The sequence below is a fragment of the Esox lucius genome, chromosome 18 (assembly GCF_011004845.1).
Source record: "Esox lucius isolate fEsoLuc1 chromosome 18, fEsoLuc1.pri, whole genome shotgun sequence".
Lineage (NCBI taxonomy): Eukaryota > Metazoa > Chordata > Actinopteri > Esociformes > Esocidae > Esox > Esox lucius.
This window is the reverse complement of record NC_047586.1, coordinates 5889267-5912564: the sequence shown is the minus strand read 5'-3', so window position 1 is coordinate 5912564 and position 23298 is coordinate 5889267. Positions and strand designations below refer to the sequence as shown.

The 23298-nt window shown below is 43.4% G+C and overlaps 1 protein-coding gene and 1 long non-coding RNA gene across 3 annotated transcripts in view; one reads left to right on the top strand and one right to left on the bottom strand.

The window, feature by feature from the left end:
- Positions 1–23298, top strand: part of grip1 (glutamate receptor interacting protein 1) — a 325906-nt gene that overhangs the window by 111770 nt on the left and 190838 nt on the right. The gene's annotated exons all lie outside the window — the stretch shown is intronic.
- LOC117593301 lies at positions 2001–5226 on the bottom strand. Its single transcript, XR_004574747.1, has 2 exons — positions 5168–5226; positions 2001–2549 (listed from the first exon to the last, which is right to left on the bottom strand). It is a non-coding gene; the product is annotated as an uncharacterized LOC117593301 (long non-coding RNA).

Genomic DNA, 23298 nt, shown 5'->3' with positions numbered 1-23298 from the left:
TTTATTCAGATGCAATTCGGGGACCTGATGCAAGATTTGCGCCGGACACAAACATTTTCCATGGTTTAATCGGAGGGAGATGGTAATTGTCACACGCCACTTTCCGAGGTAACATGGAACCCTTTTCCAAGCTGTACACCCTGTAGCTACTGGGGTCTGAAGATAAGATGGTGGTATTTTTATCTCCCTGTATTGCCTGTGTTGGAGTGGATGGATCAGTGATGTAGGAAGTCTGATTCTGTACGTCCTTCCAGCTCCATAAACAGAAAAAAGAAAACATCACGCATCAGCAACGAAAACAATTCTACTGTCACTATCAACAGCCCTTGTTTGACAGAGAGCACCATGTTAGTTATCAGGTAAAGCACATAGTCAATGACCTTCCAGGTCAGAAGTCAGTGGTCTGGCCCTGTGCAGCACGCATATTATTCCCTATGGCTCGGCAAGAGGAACTCATTGCTACTGTGAATCAACATAATTCTGAATGTGAAGATCTGAGGTTTGATCTATGAAACAGGACAGGTATTTGACAGGAATGTCGTGTTGTGTGCTTTGCATGGCACACACGCTCTACAGTAGGGTTGCATGATAACTGACATTGTGATATTTTGTTTTTCTGCGATATGAAAAAATACCGGATGTCTTCACCAGATGACTTGAAAAGCTCTATTTGAGAATAATTAATTATTCTAGAATGATTGGGGTGGTTTTGTAGGGAACTGCATCTTCATGGTAAATAGAAATGAAGCTGAAAATTACTTTTTACCTTTTGACTTATTTTGGGCAGTTTAATTTATGATATTGATTAAAACAGTTTAATTCACCATGGTTTTATTGTATTCATGTAATACTCTTCTATCAGTTCAGGCAAAAGTCAATGATCTAACATGTTGCGATATTAATAATGCATGTAAAGGGGCTCATTTGTGAATGAAGAGGTGTGGTGTCTATAAGGGATCCAGGAGATTACAGGAGGCTTTATCTCAGTACTCCAACCAGGTTAAAACAGAGCATTCTCTATGGAGGACGTTTCATCATTACAATAGGGAATTAATGTGAATGACAAAATAAAAATCTAATGGTCATTTTACATTGTATTACATTACTAATTAAATTACAAACCTCCTTTTTGAAAATAGAAACATTTGTTTTAATTTAAACTATTTGAAAAATGAAAAAGAGCAGCTACACACCAATCCTGAGTAGTTTACAAAAACAAAATACAGTGTTTATAAACATTTGTAATAATTAAAGCAAAACCTAACTAATAAATACCAATTAACTTAACATGAATAACAAATATCAAAGCAGAACCATTGTAGTTCATACATTTTTGTTTTTAAAATGTACTTTTCTTAGCAACAGTGCCAAAGGAAAACAGTGTTGATCATCATGGCTAGACAAATGCCGATTAAACTAACTGTATAATATCTGGTTTCTTTCTAAACAGAGTACCTAATAAAATAAAGAAAATAAATTCTCACAACTGTAGAATAATATAGTAAATCTAAATTCTATTCAAATATAATAACTTGACTTTAAGAGTGTATACATTGCTCACTCAAACTTGAAGGTTTTTGGCCAAGAATACCAGTCTATTCACCATTACAGGCTTGAGACATGACCGTTGGCAAGTGACAATCCCTCTGAGGGGGAACTTGTAGCGGTTAATGGAGGGATACTTGTGGGCAAGCTTGGCAAGATGTTGAAAGCTTACTCTATGTGTTTTCCACCATGCAAGTGGATCTTCCTCTTTGTCTATGGAAGGAGTTAGCAGGTAGTGGTTTAATTCTGCGTCCACAGCATCCTTGTGGGTCAGAGAGGAATCACCCTTTGCTGCAGCTCCGCTCTGTTTAAAGAAACTTCCCAAGGACTTCTTGGCTTTCTTTGCCTGGGACGTATCAGCAACTTCAGGCTCCACTTCAGTGCTGCTGCTTGACGTCTCCTCCTGGCATTCCATCATTTCTGATGCCACTCTGGCCTTGACTTCAGGATTGTTGTCTTCACTGATGAAGTCCATCTTGAACCGGGGGTCCAAACAAGAAGCCGCATCTAGCAGCTCCTGAGTAGCTTCATCTCTATATTTCTCATTGATGTAGTGCAACATCTCAGCTTTCAAGGTCTTGGTCAAGTCTGTGTCCCTCTTATATTAGCAGCATTGAAGTGTTGAAGAGGTGAAGAACTGGGTTCACATATGAGACACTAACATAGTCTTCTCCTGAGACTGCATCTGTAAAGTCCAGCAGTGGGCCCAGTGACTTACTGACAGATTCCAGGACATCCATATCTTGCCAGGTTAGAATTTGATGCTGTGACAGACAGGACCTGAGTTATAGCCTTCTGCTGCTCTAGTATCCTGCTGATCATCTTCTGGCTGGAACCCCATCTTGTTTGGCATTCTGATATGAGGGAATGTGAAGGTAGATTGAGTTCATTCTGTGCTGTTTCAAGAGCACTTCTGGCCTTACAGCTGTGAGAGAAGCGACCCACCAGCTTCTTGCAGACACTTTCAGCACGGTCAATGCGTCCATCCCTTTTCAATGCATTTTCTAAGGGAAAAAACAAAGACAAAATAAAGTACTTATTATTATACATATTTAATACATTTACTTTAATAAATAATTTATAAAAATTAATTGCTCATAACTGTTTTGCAAATGATTATACAATTAGTTATTTACAGATACGTTTTCAGCATGCTTTCTTTGTTTTAAAGACCTATAATAAAACAAATTCTCATAACTTCTCATGAGTTTAGCACTAACTATTTTACTTAATGATAACCCAAAATATAGGGGCATTTAATTCCATTGTTTGTTATTGTAAACAAATGCAACATTTAAACATAAAAAAGATTGCAGAGATATATAGATATGAAACATTAATGCCATAGGATATCAGCCCTGGCATTCAGAGCTTTGGCTATTAACCTGACTCGTCATACGAAGATTTGTGTGCCACAACACGACCAATTAAGGCGGTACCACAAATCTTGGTACGACGAGTGCAAAGCATCTCAATGCCCTCCAAAGCAAAAATCTACTTCGGATGCCTTTGCCAGTATTACACCATACGAGAAAAGTTCGAAACGACAGAGAGAAATCAGATTCAATAACATTTCACGTCGCCAAAGACATGGTACCAATTAACACGGTTACCAAAGAGGGTTTTGAAAACATGATCCGGTTGCTTGACAAGCGGTATGTAATGCCATTACGCAACAATTGCAAGGCACTCTCGAAAAAGTACCTGTTTTTGGTCAACATCATCCTGTCTGTAGGCAAAATATTTCCATATAATTCATGATGCATTACTTTTTGCAACCAAATTCTCCATTTCGGTCTTTTTTGCCTGTTCCTCGCTCATAATTTCGTATAGCGCAAGCAGAGCCTGTATGTCAACCACGTGCAGCAATGAATCCCGTGTTTAAAATAATAATATCGTGTGTATCCAATTACCCATAAATCGGAGTAAATTATGATATATCAGACAGATATAATGCTAGTTTAACATTTAAATATATATATATATATATATATATATATATATATATATATATATATATATATATATATATATATATATATATATATATATTGTAGACAGATGTTTGCCTTACTAAATCGTACGTTGTGCGATATCAGCTACTGCGGATGCATACATCACAATGTCGATGCTGAAATTATATATCGTGCAGCCCTACTCTACAGTATACTTAGGAGTGCAGCACTTTTAGGACAGGTGGCCGTTTGACATGTGTGTTTTTCGGAACAGCGTTGGCATGTGTGATCCAGGTTATGTAAGTCCACAAGGCTCCCTGTCCTTCTACAAGACTTTCATTAGAGTCAGATGTGATTCATCTCACTTGTTTCTCTTTCTGTCCAGCTGTCTCTCTGTCTGTCTCTCATTTCAATACATTTTAAGGGATTTATTTGGATGGGGAATATTTGTATACATTTCCAAAGCACATGGGAAATAAGAAAGATATAATAAATACCAAAATACAATCACAAAATAATTTGATATTCAATGTGTTGCTTCGTACAGAGTTCTATATGGAAATAGGTGTGTATGAAGGGCAAATTAAGCTAAAAAGGTTAATATTGGTCATGTTTACATTATTGTTTGTGCTCCACTGGTTACAGTAATGCATTATTGTTTGCCTAACAGAGGTGGGAATTCAATGTTTGACTTGATTTCCAATTCAAATTTCTCAGTTTTCTTTGGTTTATTCTTTCCGCCATGTCAAATAGATATTTTCTTGTTTTCTCATGATTTCTTTAGGTGTAAATGTCTGTCAGTCCTGGGGCTCTGTGGGGTCTGTTTGGGTGTGAACACCAGGAGGCTCTTCTCTCGGTTCATCTCTCTGTAGATGAGGGCTTTATTATGTATGGTTTGAGGGTCGCTTTGCTTTAGTTGGTGGGTGTGAAATGGAACGGTCTGGGTTCTGTACAAACATTTTAATCCTGATATTGGGATTTTGTTTTTGATGGCATAGATAGCCTTTCATCCCCTCTTTCTCTTCAGTCTTTCACCAATTGGGGGTTTATATAAAAGTTGTAACCTGCAGCTTCCACAGTGTCTAAAAGCACCTGCAGAGGAGGCCCAGAGGTGTTTCTAGCCATTTCTTATTTTCTCTGTTTTTTTCCTCTCTCCTCGCTTCTTAATGGCATCTGTGTTTTTTAAGATAGGAGCAGTCAAGGTATGTGTGTGGCCCAAAGGCATCTCAGATTGATGGCTGGATGTGACTGTTTTGACTTTAGAGACAGTCACTGCTTTAATGTGTGTGTGAGTGTGTGTGTGTGTGTGTGTATACAACAATGTGTTGGTAATGGAGACAGTCACTCCTCAGTCACTGTCTTTAGGCTGTTCTGTTTTGTTGTTTTTGTTCCCTCTTGTTTTTACGCTGTGCTTTGGCTCTGTGCAGTTAATACTCATGTTGAATTGCTGCTGTCCTAGAACTGATACTAGGCATCCATCTTGTTCTAGAACTGATTCTAGGCATCCATTCTGTTCTAGAGATGTTGGTTGACGAGACAAAGTCCTTCACTTACAATAAAGGATCATAAACTTATTTATTATTATTATTATTATTATTATTATTATTATTATTATTATTATGTGAAAGATTGAGGATTGTTGAATTTATTTTCCTTCTGTGTCTCACCTTAGTTCTTGTATAAGCTTTTTCATCCTCATCTTCCCTTGGTCATCTTCCATCTTCATCCTTCCTCCAAGAGGAAAGACAAATAAACAATACCACAAAACAAAGAGAAATGATATGACGAATGATAGGAAAAAGCTTTGAAATTCTGCTAATTAATTTCTGGGCAAAAAGTAATTAACTCTCTTTGATTGAGACTGAGTGCTCATTCATTACAAAACCCTTTGACAGAACCAACAGCATCAGTTACTTTGTTGTAGAAAATCTGTCATTATGTGCCTGTAACAGACATTCTTATTCATGCATTACTGACCAAATAACCACAAACTGGAACTGCATTTACATGCTGTAAAGTCAAAGAGGGGTATTGCCATGTTTCACTAAGGACAAAGCGCCGGGTACCTACAACCAGGACAGTGAACCGCTGAATGGCTGCCAAATGTATTGCCATTGTCTTCAACGTAAGTCAACAGGAACGAGTCTGACCTGGGACCGTAAATAAAACCCAGAGCAAGGATGTCACGGTTTGGTGGGTGGAGGATGTAGTCGCAGGCAGGTTGGTAGTTCAACAGGCAGATTTATTTAACCAAAACCCAAACAGGCTCACAGCGCACAAACTAACAGTGTCCCACAGACAAACAATAACCAACACCATGAAAATAAGGGCAACTAAAATATGGTCCCCAACTAGAGGTAACGCAGGCCAGCTGCCTCTGATTGGGGACAACTGAAACAAAAGCACAGAGATGCTTAGAGGCGTCTATTTCCTTCCATGTCCTGACTATGGCCTCCAGCCAGTGCAGAGATGGCTAGGGGCCTCCTCATAGCCAGGACCTGACAGAGGAGCTTCAGTCAGTTCAACAATGGGGGGCTGTCGATAAGCTGGTCCTGCATAACAGAAAAACGAAAGCCTTGTGTTAAGGAGAAATCATTTGCTCAGCCCTCGTGCACATCTGGCATTTAATAATGAGCCCCCTGCCCCCATGGGTTGCATCAGCCAGGCTACCGGTTATATGGTCCAGACACAAACAGAAGGACACAGGAAACCTGCATTTGGTTCAGGACAGAGCAATCAATCAATCAATCAATCAAATGTATTTATAAAGCAATTTTTACATCAGCAGTTACAAAACACCCAGTCTTAAAGCCCAAGGAGCAAACAACAGTAGTGTTGAATTTCAGTGACTAGGAAAAGCTCCATAAGAAGGCCAAAATTTAGGAAGAAACCTAGAGAGAACCCAGGCTCAGAGGGGTGACCAGTCCTCTTCTGACTGTGTCGGGTGAACATATTAAGAGTACAAATAGTAATAAATAATAAATGCATGTGGGCTGAGTCTAGAGTCTATTTAAACTTAGTCCAGGTCGGAATTATGACCAGATGGACAAGGACAGGGACAACACAGGGGAGGGGGAGGTGTCAGCACAGTGGCAGCTGAAATCGTCAGGTATCGTCTTGATCTGCAACACAACATGGAGGACTTGAGACAGGGACATCAACGGGTCTTTCAAGCCAGGTACTCCTCAGGTGTGGGCCAGGACCTCATGTCCTCCTAAGTTTAAAACGGCAGGAGACAGGGAACATTTTGAAAATGCATTCCTTATATCTACAAGGATTTAGAGTGGAGAAGGAGAACTGACCGTACTCCACCAGCACAATAATATTGCAGCGTAAGACCTTGGGGCTGAGACGGGGGGGTCCGGTGACACTTTGGCCCTATCTGGGGGAGGCCCCGGACAGGGCCCAACCGGCAGGAAATCAATCCACCCACATTGCCAAGCATCAACCAAAGGGACACCCACCAATCGCAACCACCCTGAATGAGGGCAGAGTATTGCCAGCAGAGTACAGCCCAGTTGCAACAGAGACAACAAGTGTGCAACAGAAAGACAACAACAAGCCAGTGACTCCTCCCCCGAATGGCATTGGAGGGAGGGCATCCCAGTGGCAATGAGAGCCCACCTGGCAAGACAGCAAGGGTGGACAGTATCAAGCATTTCTGGTCATCTTCCCGCCCCTGGGCCAGACTACACTTAATGATAGACCATGCTGTAGGGATGAGTCTTTAGTAGACACTTAATAGTTTGCACTGAGTTTGCATTTCTAACCTTAATTGGCAAATCATTCCACAGTAGTGGAGCTCCACTTGAAGCCCTCACAGGTCCTATTGCAATTCCACCCCACTTGGAGGACGGACTGATTACATCTCGCTGTAGGCCTCTGTAATAGCTGCCCATGTGTTGAACTTACCGAGCAGTCTTTTCAGCTGGATAACACTGCTCATGACCAGGACAAAGGCTAGGCAGACACCAATAAAGAGACCAATGACTGAAGGTTACTCTGTTTCCCCAGGTAACACAGGCTAGCAATAGAAAACAGATTCACAAACAGATAAAAATAACATTGCTATCACCTATCTAAACACCATCTGTGAGAGATCGTCAAGGCAGCACCTACCACTGATACAACTCCATTTTTAAGGCGTTTTGAGATTCACTTTGCAAAGAAAAGTGTGATGCAAAATAAAATAATAATATTATTATTATTAATGAAATACTAAATACATACATCCATCTTTATCCTCCCTCATCATCACCCTCCCTCATCCTCAATCTCCCTCATCATCACCCTCCCTCATTGTAATTTTTCTTCATCCTCACCCTCCCTCATCCTCACTCTCCCTCATTGTCACTCCCTCATTGTCACCCTCCCTCATCCTCACTCTCCCTCATTGTCATCCTCCCTCATCCTCCTTCATCGTCATTCTCCCTAAAGGTCATCCTCCCTCATCCTGATCCCTATTCTCCCTCATTGTCTTCCTCATCCTCCCCCATCCTCATCCATCCTCTCTCCCACTCTTCTCCCCGTCCTCTTACTTTTCCACTGTTGTCCTCCACCTTCCCCTCTCTCTCCTTCTCATCCTCCATTTCCCCTTCCCTCTCTCTTTTCTCCCACCGTTATCCCATTTTTCGTCCCTCCCTCCCTCCCTCCCTCCCTCCCAGTAACCCCCCCCACGTCACCACTGTCCCTCTATGATGGTAGTCTCTTCACTATAATACATCTTGTCAGGTCAGATTAATGTAGAGGGAGCTGAAACAAGAACAAATGTAACCTTCTTCGTGCTCTGAACTTCTAAGCGAAGGCTAATCCACTGCACGCTGTTCCTAATGCCCTACATCACCACATACAGAGGGGGATGAAGGCATCTAACCTGGCAGAGAGATGGAGGGGGAGAGGGATGGAGAGAGAAAGAGATGGCGAGAGATGGAGAGAGAACGATGACAACAGAGAGATGGAGGGGGAGAGGGATGGAGAGAGAAAGAGATGGCGAGAGATGGAGAGAGAACGATGACAACAGAGAGATGGAGGGGGAGAGGGATGGAGAGAGAAAGAGATGGCGAGAGATGGAGAGAGAACGATGACAACAGAGAGATGGAGGGGGAGAGGGATGGAGAGAGAAAGAGATGGCGAGAGATGGAGAGAGAACGATGACAACAGAGAGATGGAGGCTTTAGACGGTTGTGTTAACCGAATAACGTCTGACTTGACTGAATCAACACGTATCCGCGATGTTATAACTCACTCCCGCTGTAGCCCAAAGTTATTTGTCTGAGACCTTGGTTCATTTGGCCGGGACACAGAACATGCCTGTATCACAAATGGGGCCCATTGTGCTCTGGTCAAAAGGAGGGCCCTTTATTAGGACCAGGGTGCCATTTGGGATGAAGAACATGTGATCTCTGGCCAATAAATCACAGGACTGTTTAAGAATGATGAACAGTGCAGAAGAAGCTGACCTTGGCGGTGGAAGAAGCTTTGTTACGTGGTCATCCATCTTGAAGAAATAGCTACCATTTTCACAAGTATCCTCCTGAGTAGATCAGGATCTGTGGAGATCTTTGAGCACAGGGGAAAGGAGACATCTTTGGAGAGTGTTTGTGTGTGTGTGTTCAAGGGGGGGAGAGGTGGCTTTGATTCTTTGAGCACACTCCTGAAGGTTGTCAAGAGAGCTTTTATTCTACAAGTCAGGCAGGCCCTCTAGACGCCATGGGTCCTCCTCGACCTCGACTTTGATTACGTCTGATTCATTATATTTACCTCAGGGGAGAAGTGCTGTTGATAAAGCCTCTCTGATGTGGGTGGCTGTGTAGTCACTAGAGCCTAAGCACTGTGTCCTCCTCCACACTCTCCACTCCTCTCTACTCCCAACTATCTCTCCCTGCCTCTCTCCTCCCCTGTCCTCCAATTCTCACTGCCTCCCTTTTCCCTTCCCTCTCTTCCCACTTTCTATGTATCGCTCCTCATCTCACCTCCTACTCTCTCCCTCTTCTCTTGCCATCTCTCTCTCTCTCTGTACCTCTCTGCTCCGGGGGCGTTCAAGGTTACCGTGGTGAATCTGTGGTCAGTCTAAGTGGTTGTACGGTTTTGGTCATTGAAGCCACTGGGTCACTGAGTTTGTATGTATGTACCGTGTGTGTGTGTATGTGTGTGTGTCTTTATGTATGTGTGTGTATATGTGTCATGCTGTCTTGTCAGCGCTGAGATTATACCTACTAATATGGACAGATCAGAAAGATCAAAGCCTGTCACTTATCATTGCATCCACTAACACTGTGTGTTTCTTTCTCTCCCTCTGGTCTCTCCCTCTGGTCTCGCCCTCTGGTCTCGCCCTCTGGTCTCGCCCTCTGGTATGGCTACTGTTGTCTCTCCCCAATCAGGTAAGACCATGTCTGCATGTTATTTTACTGTCTGAGTCAACCGTCATGTTGAGCCAGTAGCTCAGGACTTAACATGCATTGGCCTGTTTTTTTGTGACTGTTGACTAGGTGTTGACTGACTGTTGACAGATCCCCAAACTGGTCAAATCCAATGTGCTAATGTGGGAAAATAATTTCCTGTCTCCGTTTTAAAAAAGCTAGGTATGGTCGATGTCAGGTTTAGGCATAAAGTTACTGTTTGTGGTCAGGGAGATATTTTTTTTTTGGAATAAATTTTTTAGTCCCAGAAAGAAATATAATAACAAATATAATGTGTGAATTTGTGTGTGTGCGTGTGTGTAAATGATATATCAGTATACTTCAAATATATCAATGTAATTTAGGGCTTGTGTATTAAGAGGTTATAGATCTACATCTACATCAGGAGACCTTTTAAAGGTATCCAGGTTACTGCAAGTATGCATTATTAGCTCTATAGGTCACAGCACATAATACGTAAATACTCACATGCTCCTGAAAACCTTCCACCTCAGTACTGCCAGTTGGCAGCCAATCAGGCGTGAGAATGCTTCACGGTCACTGCACACCATTCAAACTTGATGATGAACATGGTTTTCCCCTTGTCTCCTGTGGATTGGCTATTTACCCTATATTATGGCTATTTAACTTTGATCCTACCGGGCCGAAACACTTTTTTCATCCTGTACTTCTAATTAGGGACAGATTTATACCTGGGTCACCAATTTTGGGCAATTAACTAGCAGTTAGAAACAAAAAACCAGTAAGTTTTCAGCCTTCCTGGACAATAGTTTAATATCTCTGCTCAGTATTCTGAATTCCAAATAGATGGGGTTCTCCAACACCAGGAGTTTAAAAAAACACAGTAACGTGTGCATACCACAGAGCTATCTGTAGTGCAATAGGCTGACATTTCCATTACCTCACAGCCAATTAAGGGAGGAAGAGGTTGAACGGGGACCACTTCCCCCTCTTCGCCCTCGACGGGGAGGTTTCAATTGGGATATTAAATCGTGACGAGAGGCTTGTGGTGATAGAAGACATGGAGTGGATGGAATGGCGTTTGATGTCTTCAACTATTTTCCATCCACTCCTTCGTTGCTGCCAACCGTTAACACTATGGGTTGATTTGGAATTCAGCAATGCGTTTCCTTGTTCCTGCCCCTCAGAGAGGTTTTCATGGTGGTGATCCCGATGCTTCAGGCTTCCTGTCTGTAATTGATTGTACAAAGTCTCCCTGCTACTCCAGTTTATGGGATTATTGTGGGTCTACGGAAGACAGGCGAGGCAAGCTGTCCTCTTATCAAGTGAGGGAAAAGTCGCAGGAGGGGAGGCAAAGGCGTGGAAGTGCAAAGGGAGCAGAAGGAGAACGGAGGTGTGTCTCCCTCTCTACCGGATCCTGTACTCCTCTCCTGCAGGGATGTCTGTTGCGGTGTTACTTGGCGAGCTGTGAGGAGGTGGACGTGCAGAGATAAAGAGGAACGGTGAAGTGGGTCGGAAATGTTGAATGTCTGAATTCTGGACTCAGTACCTCAGCAGCTTCCCCCAGCAACTGCTATGTAAAAAGAGATGACGAGACACAATGTTAGCCCTGGACTCAGCTGAACCACTGAGCAGGAATCACCACTACATCCCCTGAGGCCACAGTTTATTAAAAATTGCTACTTTCACATGAGTTAACATTTGCTAGAAAAATGCGCTTAGATCACAACACATCACTCTTTTTTGCTAAAGATGTGAAGATCACAACATTTTACGCAGTGTAGTAAACAATGCTAACAACACAACGGTTTACACAGTGTCTCAAACAATGCTAACACCACAACAGTTTACACATTGTGACAAACGATGCTAACACCACACCAGTTTACACATTGTGACAAATGATGCTAACACCACAACAGTTTACACATTGTGACAAACGATGCTAACACCACAACAGTTTACACATTGTGACAAACGATGCTAACACCACAACAGTTTACACATTGTGACAAACGATGCTAACACCACAACCGTTTACACATTGTGACAAACGATGCTAACACCACAACCGTTTACACATTGCAACAAACGATGCTAACACCACAACAGTTTACACAAGCTAATGTAGCTAAAGGTGCAAATGCTAAAGCAACATCAACACTTAACCGTAGCCATACTCTACTATCTTGGCGGTAAGCCCAACTCCACCCTCCAACTGCATTCATGTTTAAGAGCTATGCCCTTTAAAGTGCCCTACTTTGGACAAACGCCCATTGGCTCCTATCAAATGCAATGTACTACGATAGAAGGCCATTTGGAACTCACTCTGTAGGTTATTGATCCGCACTGCGTGTGGGCCCCTCACCGTCAGCTGCACTGCACTTCCCTTTCTTGGTCAGCGGCAATGTAGTGTCAAAAGGATTACCCTGCAGATACTGAGTAGAGGCTGTGTGTGTGCCTCTGTGTGTGTGTGTGTGTGTGTGTGTCTGTCTGTGTGGGTGCGTGCGACAGAGAGAAAGTGAGAGAGGGGTAGAGAGAAAGAGAGACAGTGTCGTGCTGCAGCATATCCCCAGAGTTAGAGAACCAGGGAGGAGGAAAGATAGCAGGCCAGCCACTAGGGTTGATTACTGGGGTTGAAGGAGGAGGTGGGGGGGCGGGGGGGGCGGGGGGGGGGGGGTCAGCATGATGGATCGACTGTCTGCTCGCACAAATTACCTGCCCAATTAGTTAGGGGCCACTAATTTAATAAGTCTTCCACAGCCTCATGCTACAGAGAGTAAAAGTAGAGCCATGTGTCTAAAGAAACCATCAGTTTTAAACACGTTGCCACCCTGCTCTTCTTTCACGTTTTTGGCGATTAGATGCTTACATTGCAGATTATATGGAGATTGGCTTTCTGCTGCTTTTGTGCTCTCACTATCACTCTCCATCATTTCCCCTTTATCTTGCTGCATTCCCTCGCACTCCCTCTTCATGTCTGTCTCTCTCTATCTCTCTCTCTCGCGCGCTGCATATACGGTGGATATAAAAAGTCTACACACCCCTGTTAAAATGCCAGGTTTTAGTGATGTAAAAGAATGAGACCAAGAGGCTTCCAAGAGACCTACAGCAACATAAAAGGAACTGCAGGAATTTCTGGCGAGCACTGGCTGTGTGCTACATGTGACAACAATCTCACGTATTCTTCATATGGATGAGCTATGGGGTAGGGTGGCAAGACGGAAGCCTTTTCTCACAAAGAAAAACATCCAAGCCCGGCTGAAGTTTGCAAAAACAAACATCAAGGCCCCCAAAAGCATGTGGGACAATGTGTTATGGTCTGATGGAACCAAGGTTGAACATTTTGGCCATAATTCCAAAAGATATGTATGGCGCATAAACGACACTGCACATCACCCAAAGAACACCATACCCAGAGTGAAGCATGGTGGTGGTAGCATCATGCTTTGGGGCTGTTTTTCTTCAGCTGGAACCAGGGCCAAATAACAGGCAATTTTGGCACAAAACCTTCAGGCGTCCATTAGAAAGCTGAAGATGAAGAGGAAGTTCACCTTTCAGCACGACAACGACCCAAAGCACACATCCAAATCCACAAAAGCTTGGCTTCACCAGAAGAACATTAATGTTTTGGAATGGCCCAGCTAGAGCCCAGACCTGAATCCAATTGAACATCTGTGGGGTGATGTGAAGAGTGCTGTGCACAGGAGATGTGCTCGCTATCTAACAGATTTGGAGCGCTTTTGTTTTTGCATTCGGAGATGTACCATGCTAATTGACTCCTACCCAAAAAGACTGAGTGCTGTATTAAAATCAAAAGGTGCTTCAACAAAGTATTAGTTTAAGGGTGTGCACACTTATGCAACCAGGTTATTGTGAGTAAAAAAAAAATCCCCTTCAAAGATTTCTTTGTTTTTCAATTGATTTGTTCACATTATAGGTCACATTAAAGGTGGAAAAAGTTCTCATTATTTTGCATCACAAGAACCTGGCATTTTAACAGGGGTGTGTAGACTTTTTATATCCACTGTATATGCCTAAAGTCACAGACTGTTATTTGAAACATATTATTTGGTTGCTAGTCCATCGTTGTAGTAACAGTAGAAATGCAATTAGGTTTTTTGTTACACTCAGTCACTAGCGTTCCATTTTGGCCTACATGTGTAATTAGTTGTGAGTTACATGCCCACTATGGCAGAAAGGAAGACTACAAATTAAATCATACAAAGGCATACCTGAACTACATCGCTCCACGCTAAAAGCTTTTTTTAAACGGGCATTTTCCACTGAAGTGGTTGGCAACTAGGTTCTGCCACTGTCAGATTTTTTGGGCAATTATAAACATGTATTTTTGTGCAACCTTTTACAGTTTTTTTGTAAAAAATTTTTTTTTAATAAAACTGTGCCTTTTTCCCTTCTTTTCCTCATGAAATATGAAGTTGATATGCATGCCTTTATTCGGCGACACAGACCGTGCAGACAGTGCCTAGAGAATGGCTGACATCTCACCACTGACAGGCGCTCAGGGCTCACATGTTTTGCCTCGGTCGACAATTCCAAACCTGTTTTCTCTCAGCACTGAGTCAGGATGTAATTATACTGTGTGCGTGTGTGTGTTAGCTCTTCAGCCTCATTTAAAGCTTCTTTCCCCAGAAAATATTACCATTTTAAATAAATAAATATTTTAGGGCCGTTTTCACTTGTTATTCATCATGTTGTGAAAGGGTCATCATCCACAACTTATATTGATTGTATATTTTGATTAGAAATTTCTTATGACTGGTCTGACCTCACACATTTCTGTTTGTATTTAAAATAAATATTTTCAATGATTTGGAAGGACATTTCATTTCTATTATTATAATGGTTATTCTAGTTCATAGTTTTTCATAGCAATCTGGAAACACCTGACAGGTAAATTAAAGCCTGAGAGTCTCAAGTCATTATAGACACAACAAAACAACCCCCCGACACGACATACTGTAACAACACTCAGACTATATAACACTGACACTACACAACATAACACTAACACTACCCAACATAACACTGGTAATACACAACAGAACACTGATATGACACAACATAAGACTGACAATAGACAACATAACACTAACACTACATAACATTGACACTACACACCTTACCACTGGCACTACATAACACTGACATAACAACATAACCCAGACACTACATAACATTGACACTAAATACCTTAACACTGACACTACATAACACTGAGAATAAACCACTTACCAGTGACAGTAGAGCATCCTGCTTTTAGATTGAACATTTTGTTGCAATATGTCTCTACCAGTGACAGCCTCCCTGGGGACCTCCTATGGCTCTCAGATGGACTTATGATGTAACACAAGGAAATTCAACATATTGTCTGTGCCGTACATGGCACCCCTATGTTGTCCACTACTCTCCACCCAGAATAGGGCTCTGGTAAAAGTAGTGCACTTCCACTACCTGGAAGTCAAATCACTGAGTGTATATTTTTGAGAAGCCTATCCCCCTCGAGGAACTTGCTGGAGTCCCATGAGACCAGTTGAGAACCACGGTTCCATAGCTCCTGTAAACTCGGTGTCCGGTGTACATTGCAGAGTGGTTCCTGTAACGTAAACAGATGCTGGTTACCTGCCAATCAATCATCTCAGCCAATCAACATCACAGACAGACGTTGGCCCAAGGTCGGCCACGGGTCACAGATTGTAAGATATCCAATTGGAGATGTGGGCGGGCCGGAGGCAGCATATCCCCAGAGCCTTGCCTCAGTTCTCCGCTCCTGACAGCCAAAGCTGTCTCATCCTGTCTGAATGCTGAGTGTGTGTGTATGTGTGTATGTCAGTTTGCGCACACACGTGGGTGGCTGTTTGTATGTGTGTGTGTGTATTTTTCTGAACTAATTGCTGAAAAAATTATTCGGAAGGGGAAATGTTCACCTTCTTGTCTCTCTCTGTGCAAATTTCCTCTCTGATTCCTACCCAGACAGAGGGGGAGGGAAGTGGAGAGAGAGAGAGAGATTTTCTTCAGTTTTGTTTGTTTGTTTGTTTGTTTTGCCTTTAATTTGAATACATGTTTCTGTTTGCATTGGCAATAAGTGTAGTAACACATTACACGCCAATAAAGCCATTCTAATTGAATTGAGACAGAGAGAGAGACAAAGAGAGAGACAGAAAGACAGAGAGACAGAAAAACAGAGAAAGGGAGACAGAGAGCGCAAGAGAGAGACAGAGCTCTAAAAGGCAGAGCAGTTGTCCATGAGTCTGCCCACTGTCACCAGTGCAGGAGTAAGGCCTAGTCGCTCCACTAATGAACCCAGCAGATCAAGATGTTCGTGTCTTGCATGACACAATGGCTGTGTCTCAAGTGACCCCCTGTTCTCTAGTGCACTACATTGAGGCTCTGTCCCAAAGTAGTGCAGTATATAGAGAAAAGTAAAATTTGGGAGGCAGCTCTGATATCCAGGCTTATCACACTACGGGAAGATAAACAACCCCTCTATCTCAGTTTATTATTGTATTAAGTCTACATACTCCCCCGTTCCTGCTGAGGGGAGCTAATGTTTTGACTAGCAAAGGAGGCTTGATTCCTTAAGGTGGGATTTTGAATCCCCGGCTATCATAACTTTCAGAAAAATCTACGCAGCAAGTTTGGCTCGCGCACTGATTGTTGTAGCGTACAAATGTACAGTCAGTGGGTTTTTGTTTGTCAGAAAACATACAGACCCTTGTCGGTGAAGTTAAATCGGCCGATGTACAGTATTTCTATGTGGAGAGAATCATCTTGTGCCTTCTTGCCGATGCTGTCCGATGTCGCGTCCTGTGCTTCCGACTCATCCTGTCAAGTCTGGTGGTGCGGCCCCTTCACCATGGGACTGACCGGCTCTGGTGATGTGGAGGAGCTGTCACGGGTCAGTCACAGAGGCCAGATGACAGGCCTAGTTGTCCAGAGATTGCAGGGGTGTGTCAGGCTAGCTAGTCGGTGACAGGGGTCTGGCACCGGGGGGCTGGTTTGTCAGTGAAGAGATGCCATTTCAACAGCAGGTAGGCCCCCGAGCGTATAACTGACAACAGGCTGTACACTCAGCTTGTTGTATGACTAGTTATCTTGCAAGGGAAGGGAAGTGTCTCCCAATCAAGTTGCCATAACGTTAAAAAATATATATTCTGTTTGCCGAATTGACAAATGAATCCTATGCTCTGCGTATAGACTAGTGCACTCTTGAATATCCACCATGCATTAAATTAATCTACCTTTTTGTATTTCATCCCTCATTAATGTAATTTGGGAATAACTGTTTAAAGACATATACGTATTTGGTTGTAATGCAGCCCTGCCGGAGTCCAACATGCACTGGGAACAAGTCTGACTTACTGCCGGCAATGCGGACCAAGCTCCTGCTTCGGTCGTACAGGGACCTGACAGCCCTTAGCAAAGGACCCAGGACCCCATACTCCCGAAGCACCCTCCACAGGATGCCGCGAGGGACACAGTCGAATGCCTTCTCCAAATCCACAAAACACATGTGGATTGGTTGGGAAAACTCCCATGAACCCTCCATCACCCTGTAGAGGGTATAGAGCTGGTCCAGTGTTCCACGGCCCAGACGAAAACCACAGTCCGGTCCCCCTTCTTAAAAAGAGGGACCACCACCCCGGTCTGCCATCCCAGAGGCACTGTCCCCAATCGCCACGCGATGCTGCCGAGGCGTGTCAACCAAGACAGCCCCACAACATCCAGAGACTTGAGGTACTCAGGGCGGATCTCATCCACCCCCGGTGCCTTGCCACCGAGGAGTTTCTTGACTACCTCAGTGACTTCAGGCCGGGTGTTGGACGAGTCCACCTCTGAGTCCTCAGCCTCTTCTTCCTCAATGGAAGACGTGACGTCGGGATTGAGGAGATCCTTGAAGTACTCCTTCCACCGCCCAACGACATCCCCAGTTGAGGTCAACAGCTGCCCACCTCTACTGTAAACAGCATTGGTAGGGCACTGTTGCCCTCTCCTGAGGCGCTGGACGGTTTGCCAGAATCTCTTCGAGGCCAGCCGATAGTCCTTCTCCATGGCCTCACCGAACTCCTCCCAGGCCCGAGTTTTTGCCTCCACAACCACCCGGGCTGCAGTCCGCTTGGCCTGCCGGTACCCGTCAGCTGCCTCAGGAGTCCCACAAGCCAACCAGGCCTGATAGGACTCCTTCTTCAGCTTGACGGCATCCCTTACTTCCGGTGTCAACCACCGGGTTCGTGGATTGCCGCCTCGACAGGCACCGGAGACCTTACGGCCACGACTATGTCTCCCGGCTGGCCTGGGAACGCCTCGGTGTCCCCCGGAAGAGCTAGAGGAAGTGTCTAGGGAAGTCTGAGCATCTCTGCTTAGACTGCTGCCCCCGCGACCTGGCCCCTGATAAGCGGAAGAAGATGATGATGATGATGGTTGTAATGCAATGTTTTCTGTCAAGTCTATCTAACCATCCATCTACCAGAAGAGCTACACGGATCCTGAGCACCTCCCAAGCCCCACCCCAGACTAAGCATCAGCTACAGGGCATAACCTTGAGAAGTTCTGATTTAGGAATGTAAAAATTCTAATCTAATGCCTGCACACCCAGCGTCTCAACTGGGAAGGTTTGACGTGTTTTCTACAATAGCCTAACAGTACTGTTATTCTACCTGGTGGGGGGTTAAGTGCTTGATGAAGAACACAACAGCAGGAGATAATAGGACTATGGAATCAAAGACCAGCAGCATTCTACATTATTTTACATGAGCTACAAATAGAGCTGCCAATTATGTCGAAGAGAGTGGGCAAGAGTGTTAGTTGAAATGGGGGCCCATTTAAATATAAAATATTCTGACAGTAAAGTGTTTTTATCATCCAGTAATCTATATCGGGGAGTCAAACAAAAAATATTATTTAGTACGTCTGTTGCTTATTTCTCTGGCTCCTCACATAATTGACAATCATTTCACCATTTAACTTAGATCCGGTCAGACTTGGATAGAAGATTGGAGTGCATTGACAGTAATAATGGTTTGGCACTGTTGAACTGAGAAAGCTAACATTAACTAGCGGGCAAAAATACACATATAAATTAGACGGTACGCTACACATCAAACATTTTCCAAGTTGTATCTCCATGGAAATTTGGAAGGAAATAGTGAAGGTAATAATTTGGGACACAAAAAATGTGTTTAAACCCGCCTACTTGTTGTAAAATCTAATTTGGTTTGGGATCATTACCACAACTCCCGGCAGCCTTGTCAGAGTTGAAGAGCTGGGCACGTTTTCTCTGAAGCCAATCCCTTATGCTACTTAACCCACAGCTCACTCAACCAGCAAGAACTCACTAGCACCTTTGTTTTCACTGGCCAACGACCAAAATTGATCTTGCAGGCAGTCGATCTACCTCAGAGAGTTGCTAGATCACAATGAGTGCAACACCAACCCCACTAACTCTGGATGGCATGGAGCCAATTTTCACACCCACATGCTATGCGCAGCCTCAATGCGATAGGATATGACTGAAACAGTGATATAAGGACTGAGAAGGCTGTGTTTGTTTAATTGATCGAGTTCATTGGATAAAATCAACATATCGCCATATTACAAAGCGTTGCTGACCTCCTGTTTTTCCATGTTTGAAGAGGCCCAATGCTTTTTTATTTTGTAAGACAGCTGAGTGGTTGGATATCACTGAAATATGCTGTAGGCTTTGTTGGTTATTCAGATCTCCATTTTCTTCTTGTTTACTGTGTTTTGAATGGTTTCCAAACACCTGTTGATCTGATATTTTGTACTAGGTCCACTCAGTTCAGGCCAGCAGTGTATTATGTTGTACTTTATTTTAATCAAGTACATTGTTCTAATCAGAAGTGCCATTCAGCATTTTGGATTATGTGAAAAGCTAGCCTACTTTTTTGGCATATAGATAATATTTAATTTAGTTAATATTTAGGTGTTCACATACTAGTGGGGAGAACATGTATTTGATACACTGCAAAAATCTGGAAAATCAGATTGTATGGTTTTTAAATAATTAATTAGCATTTTATTGCATGACATAAGTATTTGATCACCTACCAACCAGTAAGAATTCCAGCTCTCACAGACCTGTCAGTTTTTCTTTAAGAAGCCCTGTTACCTGAACTCGTTACCTGTATAAAAGACTCCACACACAATCAAACACTCCAACCTCTCCACAATGGCCAAGAACAGAGAGCTGTGTAAGGACATCAGGGATAAAATTGTAGACCTGCACAAGGCTTGGATGGACAATAGGCAAGCAGCTTGGTGAGAAGGCAACAACTGTTGGCGCAATTATTAGAAAATGGAAGAAGTTCAAGATGACGGTCAATCTCCCTCAGTCTGGGGCTCCATGCAAGATCTCACCTTGTGGGGCAACAATAATCATGAGGAAGGTGAGGGATCAGCCCAGAACTACACGGCAGGACCTGGTCAATGACCTGAAGAGAGCTGGGACCACGGTCTCAAAGAAAAAACACACTACGCCGTCATGGATTAAAATCCTGCAGCACACGCAAGGTCCCCCTGCTCAAGCCAGCACATGTCCAGGCCCGTCTGAAGTTTGCCAATGACCATCTGGATGATCCAGAGGAAGAATGGGAGAAGGTCATGTGGTCTGATGAGACAAAAATAGAGCTTTTTGGTCTAAACTCCACTCGCCGTGTTTGGAGGAAGAAGAAGGATGAGTTCAACCCCAAGAACACCATCCCAACCGTAAAGCATGGAGGTGGAAACATCATTCTTTGGGGATGCTTTTCTGCAAAGGGGACAGGACAACTGTACCGTATTGAGGGGAGGATGGATGGGGCCATGTATCGCGAGATCTTGGCCAACAACCTCCTTCCCTCAGTAAGAGCATTGAAGATGGGTCGTGGCTGGGTCTTCCAGCATGACAACGACCCGAAACACACAGCCAGGGCTACTAAAGAGTGTCTCCGTAAGAAGCTTCTCAAGGTCCTGGAGTGGCCTAGCCAGTCTCCAGACCTGAACCCAATAGAAAATCTTTGGAGGGAGCTGAAAGTCTGTATTGCCCAGAGACAGCCCTGAAACCTTAAGGATCTGGAGGTCTGTATGGAGGAGTGGGCCAAACTGCTGCAGTGTGTGCAAACCTGATCAAGAACTACAGGAAACATATGATCTCTGTAATTGCAAACAAAGGTTTCTGTACCAAATATTAAGTTCTGCTTTTCTGATGTATCAAATGCTTATGTCATGCAATAAAATGCAAATTAAATACTTAAAAATCATACAATGAGATTTTCTGGATTGTTTTAGATTTTGTCACTCACAGTTGAAGAGTACTTATGATAATAATTACAGACTTCTACATGCGTTGTAAGTGGGAAAACCTGCAAAATCGGCAGTGTATCAAATACTTGTTAAATCTGAGATTTGAATACAGTAGCTAGCTACAGCACTCAGAAAACATGACAAAATGTATAGCTACGTTTGATGATAACAAGCTATATGACGAGGTAGGCTACTACCAGCTCTTGTTACTTACAATAGGTTATGACTAGCTGAAGTTAAATGATGACACTGATCCACCTGTCACTACATGCAAGCAGGCAAGATCCACTTATTTTGTATCTTTATATCAACTATGTTTTCATTATTTAGAGATGTAAACCAAATAATTTTAGAGGCTTCAACTCTAGAGGAAGAACAAGATGCTCTCTTTTTAATTACTTAAAAATCATACAATGTGATTTTCGGAATTTTTGTTTTAGATTCCGTCACTCACAGTTGAAGAGTACCTATGATAAAAATGACAGACCTCTACATGCTTTGTAAGTAGGAAAACCTGCAAAACCTGCAAAATCTTGTTCTCCCCGCTGTAGGCCAGATTCCCAAATCTCTCTGAAAAGGTTTCATATTTTTATTATAACTACAAACTGGCACACCCGATTAATTTAATGCCTGATGACTGCATTAATCAGATGTGCCAAATTATATTTAACACAATATTCCAACACATCTGCGGAGTCCTGAGGAGAGTTTTGGACCACACTGACAGACTGGTGTAGTAGTTGTGTAGAGCCCAGTCCACAGTGCTGTTAATAGATGAAGAGCAGTGATGAAGTGCACATGTCATGAATTGCACATGTGATGAGGTGCACACTCAAATATTTTTTGTTCCACATAAAAAAAAAGGAAAAAAAGGAAATCCTAGCTGAGGCTCTTTGAGACGCCGGGAGCGGAAACATTACAACTTAAGGGTCTTGACTTTTGGTCTACATCAATTCTGACTGAGCTTCACCCAGTGGGCTTGAAGAGATGACTAAACAGATTACACAGGACTTGCCTTTGTATAACAGTGCAAATTGTGTAAATAAATATAGCATGCTTCCGCAGTTCAGTAATATATCCTTCTGTCCAGAGGATATGCCTAGGATGTCCATGGCTTTGCATGGCTTAGCTTCAGGCCATTGTCTTAAATACACAGTTATCGATTCAAATGGTGTTACGCGGTGACAGCTATCCTGGCTGAATACGTGAAATTTAAATGAAAATTAATTAATGACTTAAGAGATTATAGAAGAAGGGCCATTGTTCTCCTGGAGCTGACGTGCGTGCCTGTGTCTGTGTGTGAATAACACGCAAGCCGGGCCTCCCTGGAGCGCTGACATTTTCTCGGCTTGGTTAAATTGGCTCAGGTTCAACGTTTTTTCCAGAGTGGAACACGGAAAGGGCGAGCTAGGTCAGATCTCTGCTGAACCAGAACCGCATTCTGCCTTGCAGACACACCCCTGACGACGCCATGGTGACCCCCAGCAAGCGCTGTGACAACCTGGGGGTTTTGTGCTGGTTTCTCGCCGCGTCGGCTGTGTCCTGAAGTCGAGGAGGGTATATTTGCTGAGCACAAGTCGGTGGCATCAGGTCCTGGCTGGGGGTCTCTTGGCATCTCTATGCGCCTTGGGGTCACAGCCAGGGCCCAATCACAGAGGTGCCTCCAGACATCTCTGCGCTACTCTGTTCTCCAGAATTAGAGGAAGCTGCATCTTGTTGCCTCTAATTGGGGACCCAATTTAAGTTCTGTAGCTTCCACCCCGGGTGTGGATCAGTGTCTGGGTCGTGTTTGCACTCAGTTTGCGGTCTGCCACTCCTTTTGTTGGTTTCTTTTACTAAATGTAATAAAAGGATGTTCTGCAGCTCTGCGCCTCTTGTCTTGCCTCTCGACCGTGACAGACGTTACTTAATATCGGGGTTCCTGGACATAAAGTTCCGCCCATTGATGTTTGCCATTGGTCCAGTGGTTTTTATTAAGTGTGTGTTTATGGAGGAAGAATTAGAGGATCATTGACGAAGATGTCGGTAAGTGCTTCCACATGACAACCTCTAGCTTTATATTTAGGGACAGTCAACGTGTTCATTAAGATCGCCTG